Below are 14011 nucleotides of genomic sequence, written 5' to 3' on the forward strand. Positions count from 1 at the left end.
GTGTGCGGCCAATGCTGTGCATCACTTGTCATGTATGTGTTCCCTAGTCCATGACATGGATGGTGTCTGGGATGTGCACACCTCCCATATGCAAGTACATTGACATGTGGAACTTACCTGAGGTGTTGGGCCCATGTTGTGTACAAAGATTATCATCAGATGTGCCAGTCTTGGCCACCTGTGTCAGGAACTGGCAATGGACAGCAGGTTAACCATTCACCTACATTGATAGCATGCTAACGTCATTCCCTGGCATCAGTGACAACTGTCCATACAGGGCATGTTTTCAGGCATGGTATGTCCTTTGTGGGTCACATGTGATGGCACCACAGGTGTTGCAGGTGTCCAGTGGGGAACATGGGGAAGGTGCACTGTCTGCATATATGTGCCTATTGGACAGATGGACAGGGTGCCATGCCCTCTGTAGGCCACTGCAATCACTCCATAGTTACTATCAGTCACCAATATGCAGTGTACTACACCCATATTGGCTGTTGCCTTGGCATGTGTGTGTGTGTGTGTGTGTGTGTGTGTGTGTGTGTGTGTGTGTGTGTGTGTGTGTGTGTGTGTGTGTGTGTGACATGGGTTGACACTGTGCTCTGAGTAATACTGGGATTGCTAACTGTGATTTCCTGGCCGTGATGTCACATGTATGGGTACGGATTTGCACCGCAGCCTCTCGGCTATTTCACATCTGTTATCCCTGTACAGTGGACATTGTGATATAGGGCCACCATAAAAGACAGTTGCAAAAACACACATTGGGCCCAGGTGTCACACATGACACAAGTTACAAACACACACATGTCATGTGTGGGAGTTGAACCCCTACCTAACTAGTGTATTACACTACGCAGTTATAGTACACAGCACCAAGATTACTGAAGTACTCCTTCCCCAAAGGTGTATTTCACATTGGATGACATCAGTAGGACTGCCAAAGTAGGCCATTGGACATGTACTGAGTGTGACTAGCCTAAAATGCATTGCTCCCCACACAGACATTGAAACACACAAAACATACACAACGGACATGGTCTATATCACACTATAGCATGGAGCTGTTATAGGACACACCACAGAGATTACTGGAGAACTCCTTCCCCAAAGGTGTATTTCACATTGGATGACATCAGCAGGACTGCCAAAGTAGGCCATTGGACATGTACTGAGTGTGACTAGCCTAAAATTCATTGCTCCCCACACAGACATTGAAGCACACACAAAACATCCAAGTGTGGGTATAGAACCCCTAACAGAGGTCTATATCATAGAGCTGTTATAGGACGCACCACAGGGAATGTCGGAGAGCTGTTTCCCCAAAGGTGTATTTCACATTGGATGATATCAGCAGGACTGCCAAAGTAGTCCATTGGAAATACACTAAGTGTGACTAGCCTAAAATGCATTGCTCCCTACGCAGACATTGAAACACACACAAAATATCCACAAATGATATGTGTGGATATAAAACCCCTAACAGAGGTTTATATCACACTACAACAGTGCACAGTTATGGCGTGCACCATGGTGACTACTGAGCTACATTCTTCCCAGAGGTGTATTTCTAGGTGGATGGCATCAGCAGCCTTGCCAAAGTAGAGCGTACAAATTGTATGGAGTGTGACTACCCTAAAAAGCATTGCTCTCTATACAGACAGGGTCAGCCAGACACACCCCAGTCATGTCTGGGAATAGAACAGCTACCTATCTCATTTATCACATGACGGCAATACACAGTTACATGATGCGCTACAAAGATTACTGTGCTACAGCTACCCAGAGGTGTATTTCTAGGTGGATGACATCAGCAGCCTTGCCAAAGATGAGCACTTGAATTGCAGGGAGTGTGACTACCCTAAAAAGCATTGCTCTCTACACAAACACACCTGCAATTTCTGTGATTAGAACAGCTATTTAACTAATTTGTCACATTATAACAGGTCACAGTCACAGGACACACTACATAGATTACTGGAATACAGCTACCCAGAGGTGCATTTCTAGGTGGATGACATCAGCAGCCTTGCCAAAGATGATTATTTGAATTGTAGGGAGTGTGACTACCCTAAAAAGCATTGCTCTCTATACTGACAGAGACACACACACAAACACTTGCCATGTCTGGGATTAAAACAGCTATCAAACTAATTTTTCATATTACAGCAAGTTACAATTACATGACACACTACAAAGGTTATTGGCCTACAGCTACCCAGGGGTGTATTTCTAGGTGGATGACATCAGCAGCCTTGCCAAAGATTAACAGGTGAAAAAATCTTTAGCTCTTTGTCAGAGGCTTTGGACTTTATTCACAAGAAAAAATACTAACTGATATAGAGGACATGGAATGGTCTACACAAAGTCTGAAAAGACATGCAAACTTGGACTGTCAAAAAAAGTGTAAATAAAAAAATAAAAGACAAATAGGATTGTTATCAAATAATACTAAAAACTTTCTTTACTTAATGTTTTATTGGAATGTATACACAAAGCAAAGATAAAGTGTCTTTATTTTACATAATATTTTATTGGAACACATATACAAAGCAAAGGTAAAGTGTCTTTATTTTGCATAGGCATATGTCTATGTATGTATGCATGTATGTATGTTTGTATAGGTTTACTATTGTTGTGTGAATGACATTCTATCGACTGCAATGTGCCAAAAAACAGAATGTAAAATGCACAAGCACTTTTGCACCAGATAGTCGACTCCACTTATGTGAATGCACAACTGCATTCACATAAGTTGGAATCGACTATCTGCACAGAGATTGTGGTACAGTGGGGAGTGGAAATTCATCCATATCCCCACTGTAGTGCAATCTCAGAGTTAGAATATATAAGTAGGGGTTGTGGGGGTGCAGAATGTGATAGCTGTATAGGAGTTTCATTTACATCAGCTCCTATACAGCTATCATGGGGTAGTTTTGACAACAATGTCGAGTCAAATGCGTCGAGCATTTGGTTCGACATTGTGTAAATTATTTTTTTTACTTTCGGTATTGCCATTCATGTATTTGAACAGAAAATATTTTTCTGTTCGAATAAACAATAGTAAATCATGTGTGTGTGTGTGTGTGTGTGTGTGTGTGTGTGTGTGTGTGTATATATATATATATATATATATATATATATATATATATATATATATATATATATATATATATATATATATATATATATATATATACATATATGTATGGTTCCCCCTCACAAGATCAAATGCATGGAAGCTTGAAATTCATAATCTTGAGACCAGAATCTCAAACTTTCATTCACATGAAATTGTGAATGGGAGCCTTAGGTTTAAAAAAATAAAAAGTTAAATTACCTTATTGCAGGGGGCCAGGTCCCCTGTACCCTAGCAGTTTAAATGTGAATGTTCCGTGACCACACTATAGCGGAGGAATGGAAAAATCTTCCATTTTGTGCTTACACGTATAGCGCGGATTGGGAGATTTCCTTTCCTTCACTATAGTGCAATCTTGGAGTAGGTATATTTAAGTAGGGGGGTGTGGGGGGCAAAGCTCCCCATATGGGGGGTGCAGGGGGAGTGAAGCTCACCTGCGAAAACATTTGAAAGGTGTTACTTTTTTTTGTCCCTTTCATATGTTCGAATTTCTCTAAATTCGAGATTCTGGTTTCGAGTTTATGACTTTCGAGTTTAGAGAAATTCGATCACATGAAGGGTAACCATATATATATATATATATATATATATATATATATATATATATGTATATATATATATATATATATATATATATATATATATATATATATATATATATATATATATATATATATATATATATATATATATATATATATATATATATATATATATATATATATATATATATATATATATATATATATATATATATATATATATATATATATATATATATATATATATATATATATATATATATATATATATATATATATAGTTTTTTTTTTCTTCATACCATATATTTACGGGGTGCAGATAACTTTATTATATATTCATTTGGGTTACAAAAGTCATGCTATCTTAATATTAATTCATGATTTCCAAAGTTAAGCATTCATGTTTGTTAGTGGTGGGGTGACACTTTAGAGTTTACTGTTTATTCTATTATGTTTACATTGTATATAGTCCCCACAGCAAAAGTGCCTTATGAGATGCTTTAGTTAAGATAGTTTTGTTTCCTCTTGACATTTTTGAAAGATGTTCATATCATGATTAATATATATGTCTTTACTTAAAATCTACATTTCTTACTGTAATATATTACCATTAAGTGCTTTAAACTAAATTCTCTAATTTTAATTATTAACCTAATTTATTTTAAGGGATGCAAATTATTGATTTTTGAGAACAATCTTACTTTCCCAACATTTTTAGAGAAGAGTAAAGCAAAAACATTTGTTTGGTGTTATATCTGAAGATCCTGATGCGATAGTCAATATGCATTGATTGTGTTGATGCCTGTTCTGGATAAATAACATTTCTGAGCAACCACAACTTTGTATGCTAACATTTTTTTTTCATAAATTCTAGTTTATTGTATTTCTGGTAAATAGAGTAAGTACAGTCTGCCATCTACTGAGTGCAAAAGATTAATGGCATGTATCCTGATTTAGTATTTAAAATCACATGCAATTACATATAAACATTTTTGTTTAAAGAAGATGCTTAAAAGCTGTGTTATTTTTATTGCAAAACATTTATTTAATAATAACACTGTATAGCCAAAGTTAATTTTGATTGCTATGCTTTCCACCTAGACATCTGAAACATAACGAAGTTAAAATCTACATACAAAGGTTTTTAGTCTTTTTCCAACACGCATGTGTCAACTAACTGGAGGTTTTCTTCATACTTCCCTTAACAACATGCCTCAACATTTTTGATAATCTCTGGTTACCTTTAACTGACATTTTTGCTTGTTAGGCTTCCAAAACTGTATGCAACATGTTCACTATTACAGTGGTGGATGGAAGTATCAAAGTATTGTGCCATGGAAGCTTAGTGTTTATATACTTTATGTACAACCCTTTTTACCATGTAGAAACATTCTCATCCTGCAGTATATCATTCAGTCAGAACATGTTAAGCTAATCATCATTCACATACAGTTTCTTTGTACATGTCTACAACCCCTGCTTAAACTTGGTCTGGGCATGACTCCTGTGTATGCATGATCCTAAACATGTTAGCTATATTTTTGAGGCTATCCAATTACTTCATTATTGCACAAGTTCTTGTGCCATTAATAAGCAGATAGTTTCAGTGCTTCACTCTTCTCTTTAGGCTGGATAGAAATATGCTGCCAACATCTGGTCCTGGCAATGAGGTGTTGTGGCACACCATTGTGCAATGAATTATCTCTACATTACCCTTCCCGATTTTATCATTTTCTTGCTATCTGTCAGCAAATCTCTTCTCCACCAACATGGGTACCTTAGAATTTGTTGTGTTTCCCATACAGATTCCGCAGCAGTATCTTGTCAAATACATTGTGAAAATTCATCTAGTCCACAAGTAGTTTTCTTTGCCATCAATCGAGAAATGAAAAATCCTTATCAGTGAAGATTCCCCTTAATATTTGCTTCTTCATATGGCAGCACTAGCTTGTAGGGATACTCTGCTTACCAGATACCAGTACAAGTTATTATTATTTGTCTTCCTTCTTCCTGTTTAATTTTATATTCACACTTACAGAAGAAAATGAACTTCTGCGGTGGTGCAGTGGTAGTGTTGTTGCCTCACAGCAAGAGGTTCTCCCGTTTGATTCTCGGCTTGGGTTGGGAGTGCCTTCTGTCTGGAGTCTGCATGTCCTCCCCGCGGTCAAGTGGGTGTTCGAAAGACATGCGTTGAATGGGCATGCTTTCGTTGAAGGATGGGCGTCGGGTTGGCAACTCGACACCATAAAAACGAACTGCCAATCATTAGCAGACCGGAGTTCCGCTGTGGCGACCCCTAACCGGGAAAAGCCAAAAGACTAACAAACTTACAGAAGAAAATGATAATCAAAGCATTTATACTTTTGTCTACTTTATACTGCTTTTAAAAGGCTCATAAAGTGGGTAACAGCAAACACAGGTGAACAAATCCTGCATGCCCTTGAAGAGAAATGGATAAGTTGTGTCTTGTCTTACTAGTAATTGACATAAATATTATACTTTTATTAGAAGCAGTCTCACCTCAAACATTCATGTGCTTGTGGATCATGAATGCTTATTATTATCTACTCTGTAGTCAAATAATGTAATGAACATGGGTAATTTAGAACTCCATGTCAGTTTACACTGTAAAAAATAAAGTTGTTTTAAATCATCATAATTCATAATGTGTTAAAGTAAAGGGTCTCTCTTTAATTTCCTTTTTTTTTTATTTAGAACCAATATACTGCAGTGCATGACTATCATGGTTTATCAATATATGACCGTTTGTATACATACATCCTTACTAAAGTTCAAAGCATTGGACTTATTAAGGTTTCTCTGCACTGATAATTTCATCATGATTCTTATTTTACATTTTGATCATAGATTTTCAATATTGTAATTTTATGATCCCCTTTATAAACATGACAGGTGTCATTTATTACAAACTTTCCAAATGCCTTATTTTGCATTCATGTGAGAAAACACTTTAAGATAGCACCTGAAAAAAATGGCACCTGTCATGGTGATGAAGTGAAGCTTAAGACTGATGCACTTTTATGACTCTTAAGCAAGATCCCAGAAGAATTGAAATATTATGCTACTAACCTATTAAATGATCCCAGTAAGACATATATTTTTTCCTGCCAGGTTCCAACTCAGCATACTTGTTTCTACTTTAAAGTTTCTATTTTTCTGCATTGTACATTCTGAAAAAAGTTTACATTACTTTTCCTATTTTTAGTAATTTATTATATACAGTCACATGAAGACTCATAATAAAATTTTATTTGCAAGTGGATTTTTAAGGTTTGCTCTGTTTAAATTAATTATTCTGTCACAGTTGGCAGTTGAAGGTTGAGAGTCAAACTATGATCTACAAAATGCACTCTGTTTGAAGCTGTATGCATTATCTCACAATGCTGTGAGTGAAGAATGACATTTGTTTGAATAGCTCCACAATGATCACTGTGTGCATGCTGTTATGAACAAATGCCACCCAGAGTTGTCCTTCAGTTCTGACATTTTATGCAAGCAATGTATGTATAATGACAAACCTTTATTAATAGGAGTTTATGTGTATACTGTTCACTATGTGTGATTATGTACTTTACTTAAACACTGCTTATATTAGTTTTGATTTTTTTTTTCTTGTATTACAGGTAGTTATCCACATGGGTCTATATTACAAGTTTAAAGTCTGAAAACTTCAAATCTCATATGGTCGACTTCATATGAGTGAAGTTTTCAAACATCGAACTTAAAATGTAAACAAAGTAAAAACAAAAAACCCTACCTGAGCACTCTATGCAGAGGGGGCAAGCTTCCTTGCACCCCCCACACCCTCCGCTACTTAAATATACCAACTCCGAGATCGCACTACATTGAAGTGAAGGGAAGAATTCCCTACGGCGATCTCCACTGAAACCTTCAATGTTTGAAAACTTCGCTCATATGATGTCGATCATATGAGATTTGAAGTTTTCAGACTTCGAACATTTAATATAGACCCATGCACATCTTCTTACAGCATTCCATAACACTGCTTGTTTACGTGTAGTATTAGAAGTGATGTTTCTGGGTAATGGTACTTTGCATTGCATTGTACTGTTGAGCTACAGGTTCATTAGTGTATTTTCACAACTTATTTTTTAGATTTTGATGTAAGTTTTGTAACCCATTACATAACAGTAAGGTGGTTCTTTTATTTTTAGAATTTTATTTAAATACCTCTCATGCTTCGGCAGATATTTCAGTGCAATACAGGCTAGTCTTGTTTCATTGTTTGTAGATGTACAATGTTTGCTGACATTGCCAGAGGCTTCTGATCATCTGTATAAAAGCAGAATCCTTATAGTCATGTACAAACATTATTAGCAATGCTGCAAGAGAATCCCAGTGTTACCTCTTCTTATCTGAAAAGTAATTAAAATTTAATTGGGTAGCTTGAGTCAGTTAAGCACCGACTAGAGGAGTCCCTGTCCAGATCTTATGGTTAAAAAAAAGACCAAATAGTGTTAGTGTTCTCATATTTTTTACAAACCACAACAACAGTGGAAGGATTTTTTTTTCTTCTGAAAGTATTATTGTGGGCTTTGTTTGATGTCAACAAAATAACAACACATTTTTTGAGGATAAAAACAAGATTACCATAAGCATAAAGGCACACTACCTCAGTCATCTTCACAGAATTTACAATGAAAGCATCAGTGAAACATGCTTGAATAGCACATTGTATACTCCTCATTCATGTGACACTATCTTTATTACTGGTGATGTCCAGCAGATATGATACAACAGTGGCAAGACAGCATTGCAGTTCAGCACTGATGCTAGCAGTGACTTCTAGAATTAATTTACTGTCAGGGATCTGCAGGTTATCCACATTTTTATGGCTCCCTTCAGCTGGTTGTTCTGGTTTCATACTTCCAAAACCATGCACTAGCTGCACTGTGTTTCATTATTTATATACTGCCTTGTCCTTTAGCCTGTGCTTTCTATAAAATGGTCTGAAATCTGCCAGTTCATTCATATAGTTAAACAGTCCTATACAGATGAGTACATGCTGATGGCAAATTCATGTGCATTTGATCTTTGCAAATAAAAGGCTGGATCCCCCAATAGTTTACCATATGCTTTTCCGATTATCAGAGAATTATACTGAGGTGCTTTCCTACAGGAAGATCAATTTGCTTTTTTTTAACCAGTGGGTTGGTACCACTAGCAAGAATTATGGCTTATTTTCAGCAGTAACTCAAGAAGGTGTTTCTTGACAGATGGGGGAATTTTGCAAGGTCATTATGAAATTCCAGTATTCTTTTTCTAGATGCTGGCAGTGGATTTCCATTTGAGAGGGAAAGAGAGATAGAGAGTGGAAAGATAGCAGAGTAGACTCGTGAGCAAACAGCTGAGAATGCTGTTGTTTAATGTGCAGATAATCTTGATATCAGAAAGGGGTTTTGGAAATGAGACACGGGCAAAGCTCATATGAGAAGAAACAAGATGATGAACTGATGATGCCCTGGGGAGTACTTCAGATGAATTGATGACATACTGAGGAACAGTTAAATGCCATGACATTCAGTCACATGGAGGCTGCTAACAGTAAGAAGGTGCTGTCTGAACAGTTTCTACATGTTGATGAAAATGAGGAGAAATGGATGCTACGTTTTGTGAGAAGTGCAAACTTGGTGCAAATATGTACTGATGTAGTGAAGCATTGTGGGGTATGAGATTTGAAAGAAGCCAGAAATTCTGTTTGGAAGGTGGAACATCCTGGATGGAAGCAAAAACAGAGCTAAAAAAAGCAGTATAAAATTATAGAATAAAGACTAGACCTGTGGTTCCTATAAAAACTGAAGCAGGCCTACCCATATGACAGCTACATTATTTTGGATAGAATTGTTTTGCCACTGGAGTACAAAGTAAATTATCCACAGGATTTAATAAACTCCATTTAGGCATGTGTGGAGCCTACACATAAAGTATTCATGTATACACCCATGCCCCCCCCCCCCTCGGCAGCGTACCATGCATGATGACACTCTGCCAAGAGAACGCTGAGAAATACGGATATTGAATTAGTGTTATCCTTTTTTTTTTTTTTACAAAGGCATGTTTGCATGGCGTGGAGTACAGCAATGCCACGCTTTGATCACATGGAGACAACTGACACCTGCCAGACATGTAAATATAGAAACCGGATGTAATTAATATATATAATGACATTTTAAGTTTTTTTTTTTTTTTTTTAATTTGTCATTTGCATGACATGGCACCAAGTGCAGCAAAGCTAAGCAGAGCTCATACATACATGGCAGACATCTGCCAGATATCTATAAATAGAAGCTGGATATCATTATTTTATTAATTGGTCTGTTTAAGCATGTTTGTGTGGCACTGTATGGTGCTCAGCATTGCTAGTAGGTAGATCAGTGGTATATGTGAAGGTATACAGGGATTCTTAATATCCACATAGCTTAATGGGTAGAGTTATGGCTGTATGTATAGTAGGTCCATGGTTTAAATACATGGAAATCATAAGTAGTCTATATTTTTGTTGCAGATGTTATCCACAATATTTTAAAATATGGTTCCGCTGTGCTCTGCGTAACTGTGCACAAACCTGCTAAGCACTGCATAAACATGCTAATGGCTGTCAATGTTTGCATTCTGTTCAGCTCCGCTTGACTGGTTTGCATGCTGCTAAGCAATGCAGCTATTATTTGAATGTTGCTCAATGATGTGTAAGGCCATAAAAACAGCCTATATAAGATGTAGTAGGCGGGAATTCTGCAGAAACCATAGGAATCTATCATCTGTTGATATGGCTAGTGGTGCTGGAGAAGGTGTGCGCTTTTGGGCACAGAAGAGGGGCATTCAGGAGGTAGGGACATGGTTGGGCTCCTTCTGGAAAAAACACTAGGATAGGCTGCTGCAGGGTGGTTTCCTGGGCTTGGAGTGTAAGGTGGAGACCAGGGACTGGCTGGCTGAAGAACTCACCAGTGTTACTCATATCCCCCCACAGGTGAGAAATGTTGTCACCTCCATGACAACCAGAAAAGATGAAAGAGAGGATATATGGACACCTGGGTCCAAGAAGGGAGGTCAGGGAATGCCCCACAATTATGAAAGTACTTTTTCCTCTGTTTTACTGATATGTAATCTGAATGTCTTCAAAACTGGTATGCATAATGGCATGCTTCTCTCTCAACTGCTGCATCTGAGAGGGCTCACAATGTTGAGTCTCATGTTGGGTGCCTGGCCAGGTTGCACCATGAGAGTGGTGAGTATGGATGTATTCTGCCAACTGTAGTGCAATAATCAAGAAAGAGTAAAGCATTAATTGCAATAAAGTACATACAATAAAGTCTGTAGTGCAATAAAGTTGGAATTAGAGCTGCAGTGCAATAAATGAATAATAACAACTGTAGTTCAAAAAAACAAGAAACAATACCAGTAACAGCAAGAAAAATGGTGTACATCAGAATTGTCTTGTCATAACCATTGCAGTATAGCTATATGCATGGAGTCTGTAAGGTAAGGTTGCTGTAGTCAAGTATAACACTGCAATAGCTGTAGAATGCAAATCTAATGACTGCAAACTGTATTCCTTAACTCATAGTAATGTTCATGCCTTTCTCTAGACCAATACTAGTAACATAATGTTTTTTCTTCCACAGACATCAGATAATAAAGCTGTATGGGTGAGGTAGGCAATGCAACGGCTGGATATTGTGTGTGTGGACTTCACAGATATTGCAAACCAATAACAGTAATATGTGTTCACCTGTATTGTTGAAAGTAAAATAAAGCTGTAGTAATATATGCAGTATGGCTGTGTACCATGCATGTGTGTTTTATTGGCACTGCACTCTAGAAAAACACTGTAACAACACTAGAATGCTAGAGGAAAGTCCTGTAACTTGTATTGCACAAGTCATAATGTGTTTCCAGGTGGTCTCCAGGCAAGTCAAGTCAAGTCACCCTGTAGTCAGCAGTGCCTCAGTATCTCAGTCTGATAAATTCCTTGTACACTGTACATTTTGCCACACACAGTCCTGGGTTTGAATCCAGTGCTAGGTAGCACTACATGTTCAGTATCAGTCAAGTAGTGCTCACAATTTCTCTCACCCCAGGAACACAAAAATATGATGGGTGAGTTAGCCCATATTATGTGCAGATATTGTGTTTAGTTCTCACAGAATGTTATGCTCAATAGCAGGAATGTGTGCATCAGCATTGTTGATTCAGAAATAAAACGGTGTAATCCCAGTATGACTGTATCTCATGCTTGTTCATACTATGCTGCTGCAGTCAATTATTAAAGTATTTGCAGATGTCTGGAGCAGTCACAGCCAGTGGGTTCTACTCCCATGCCTGCCAACAAAGCCATGATGGCTGTCTAGTTTAAGCACTGTACACAAACATGCCTCTCAAGTGTCACAATTTCTCGTAATGTAATTTGAACTGACTAATTCATCTGTCACATGTTTACCAGATAAATGACTACCTGGAATGCAATGTATTACCAAATACATTTATAGAACACCCTGGTAATTATATAAGTCCACATTATGTGAAACCTTTATGAGTTGTTCTATACCTGCATTTCTTAGTGCTTACCCCTTATTGTCCCATGCTATCAGCTTGAGATGTGTGTACATGCTACAACAGCTATAGGAGAATTGTAGTCACTGTAATCACAACTGTCAGTACACACCTGTACAAGTATGTATGACCAGTGTTGTTAGGGATATCATCTGCAATCTCACTAATTGAATGTTTTTTCTCTCTCTCCTCACCCCTTATCTTAATTTATTCATTATTGTAATATAATATTATGATTTAATGTTAACATATTTTGTTAAACTAACTATATTTGAAAAATGTGGTTGATTATTGTTATGTTTTATTATGATTAATATATTTTCTTAAACTAGCTATATTTTGGAAAATGTGGTTGATTGTTGTTATGTTTGTTAAACTAACTGTCTTGTTGGCCATATGGTTTACTTCACATTGACATACTGTTACCATACTGATTGTTATGTTACATTATGTTGTGTTGCACATACTATACATTAATATGTATTTGGATTAATAAATATGATGTTCCTTTCTGTTAATGCTAACAATGGTTTGGTTGTTAATAACCATAACATATTGCTTTACCTTATGTACCACAGCACATCAAGGCAAGCTTGTTCCAGCTGATCCCCCTACCTTGCCTCAACCGGCTGTGGCACCGAGTCCCACCAAGTCTGGGACCCAGAACAGTGGTGCTGCCTCTGCTGCCCCTGCACTACCTTTAGCATTGGAAAATACCACCCCAGGGGACAGGACCCAGTCCCCCTTTAGGATTGGTGGCAGAGGGAGAGTGGTCACTCATGATGAGCTACCAGTCCTGGTGTGCAGGAAAGTCCACCATGTCTATGACTAATGCCTGTGCCAGACTGAGGGCATGTTGGCCGACCTGGTGGGGCAGCATCGCCCTGATGCCCACCCTCCAGTGCAGCCATCATCAGGACAGTGAAGGAACAGTGCCAACCATCCCATGGGTGGGGACATTAGCCACACTGCTGCTGTCTGGAGGCACATGGGACTCGGATTACACAACACCCTCCCCATCAAAGGTGTTCACACCCTCATGTGTCACACACTGCCCCTGTCTGCTGTCTTGTCTGTTTCCAAATGCATCCTCACCTACCCAGCTTTCCTCCCCCACACATACTTATGTCTCTTCCCCAACATTCCAATCTCACCTTAAAAAAATGGGCATCTGTCCAAAAAAGATCATCCCATACATAGTTCTCCATTTTGCACACATGTCCACTGGACACACATAATTGACAACACAGTTATGTTAACCTCACCCCTCTTTCTGGGTTGTGAGAATCCAACTTCATCTACAAATCTGTCAAAGTGCACAGTTGTTGCTTTACAAGTACTGTATAGCTATGGTTCTTTCCTATACCTTTCCTGCATATCCCTCCCTGTCTTTCAATATGTTTTCCCCCTGCTTGCCCCCATTTCACCACTTCCTATCTCCCCTTTTTTCTTTTCTTTATATTTGTTTTAGCACAGAGCTGCCCGTCATGCCATGGCATGCAGCTTCGCTTAGCTTAGTTAAATAGAGCTATAATGAGTATATGTGTTTTAATGTTGTAAGTCACATGTACAAAATACATGTTTTGAACCCAAGCCCACCACATCTGCAGTACACTGCGTTAACCCACCATGAAATACAACTTTTAATTAAAACAAGTCGTTTAAACAAAATATAGTAATTGCCAATTACAGTCATTAGGCGTGCTGCACCATGCAAACTGGAATAAACAGTAATGGAAAA

Source organism: Protopterus annectens, chromosome 5.part0 (genome assembly GCF_019279795.1).
Source record: "Protopterus annectens isolate FY-2018-M chromosome 5.part0, PAN1.0, whole genome shotgun sequence".
Lineage (NCBI taxonomy): Eukaryota > Metazoa > Chordata > Ceratodontiformes > Protopteridae > Protopterus > Protopterus annectens.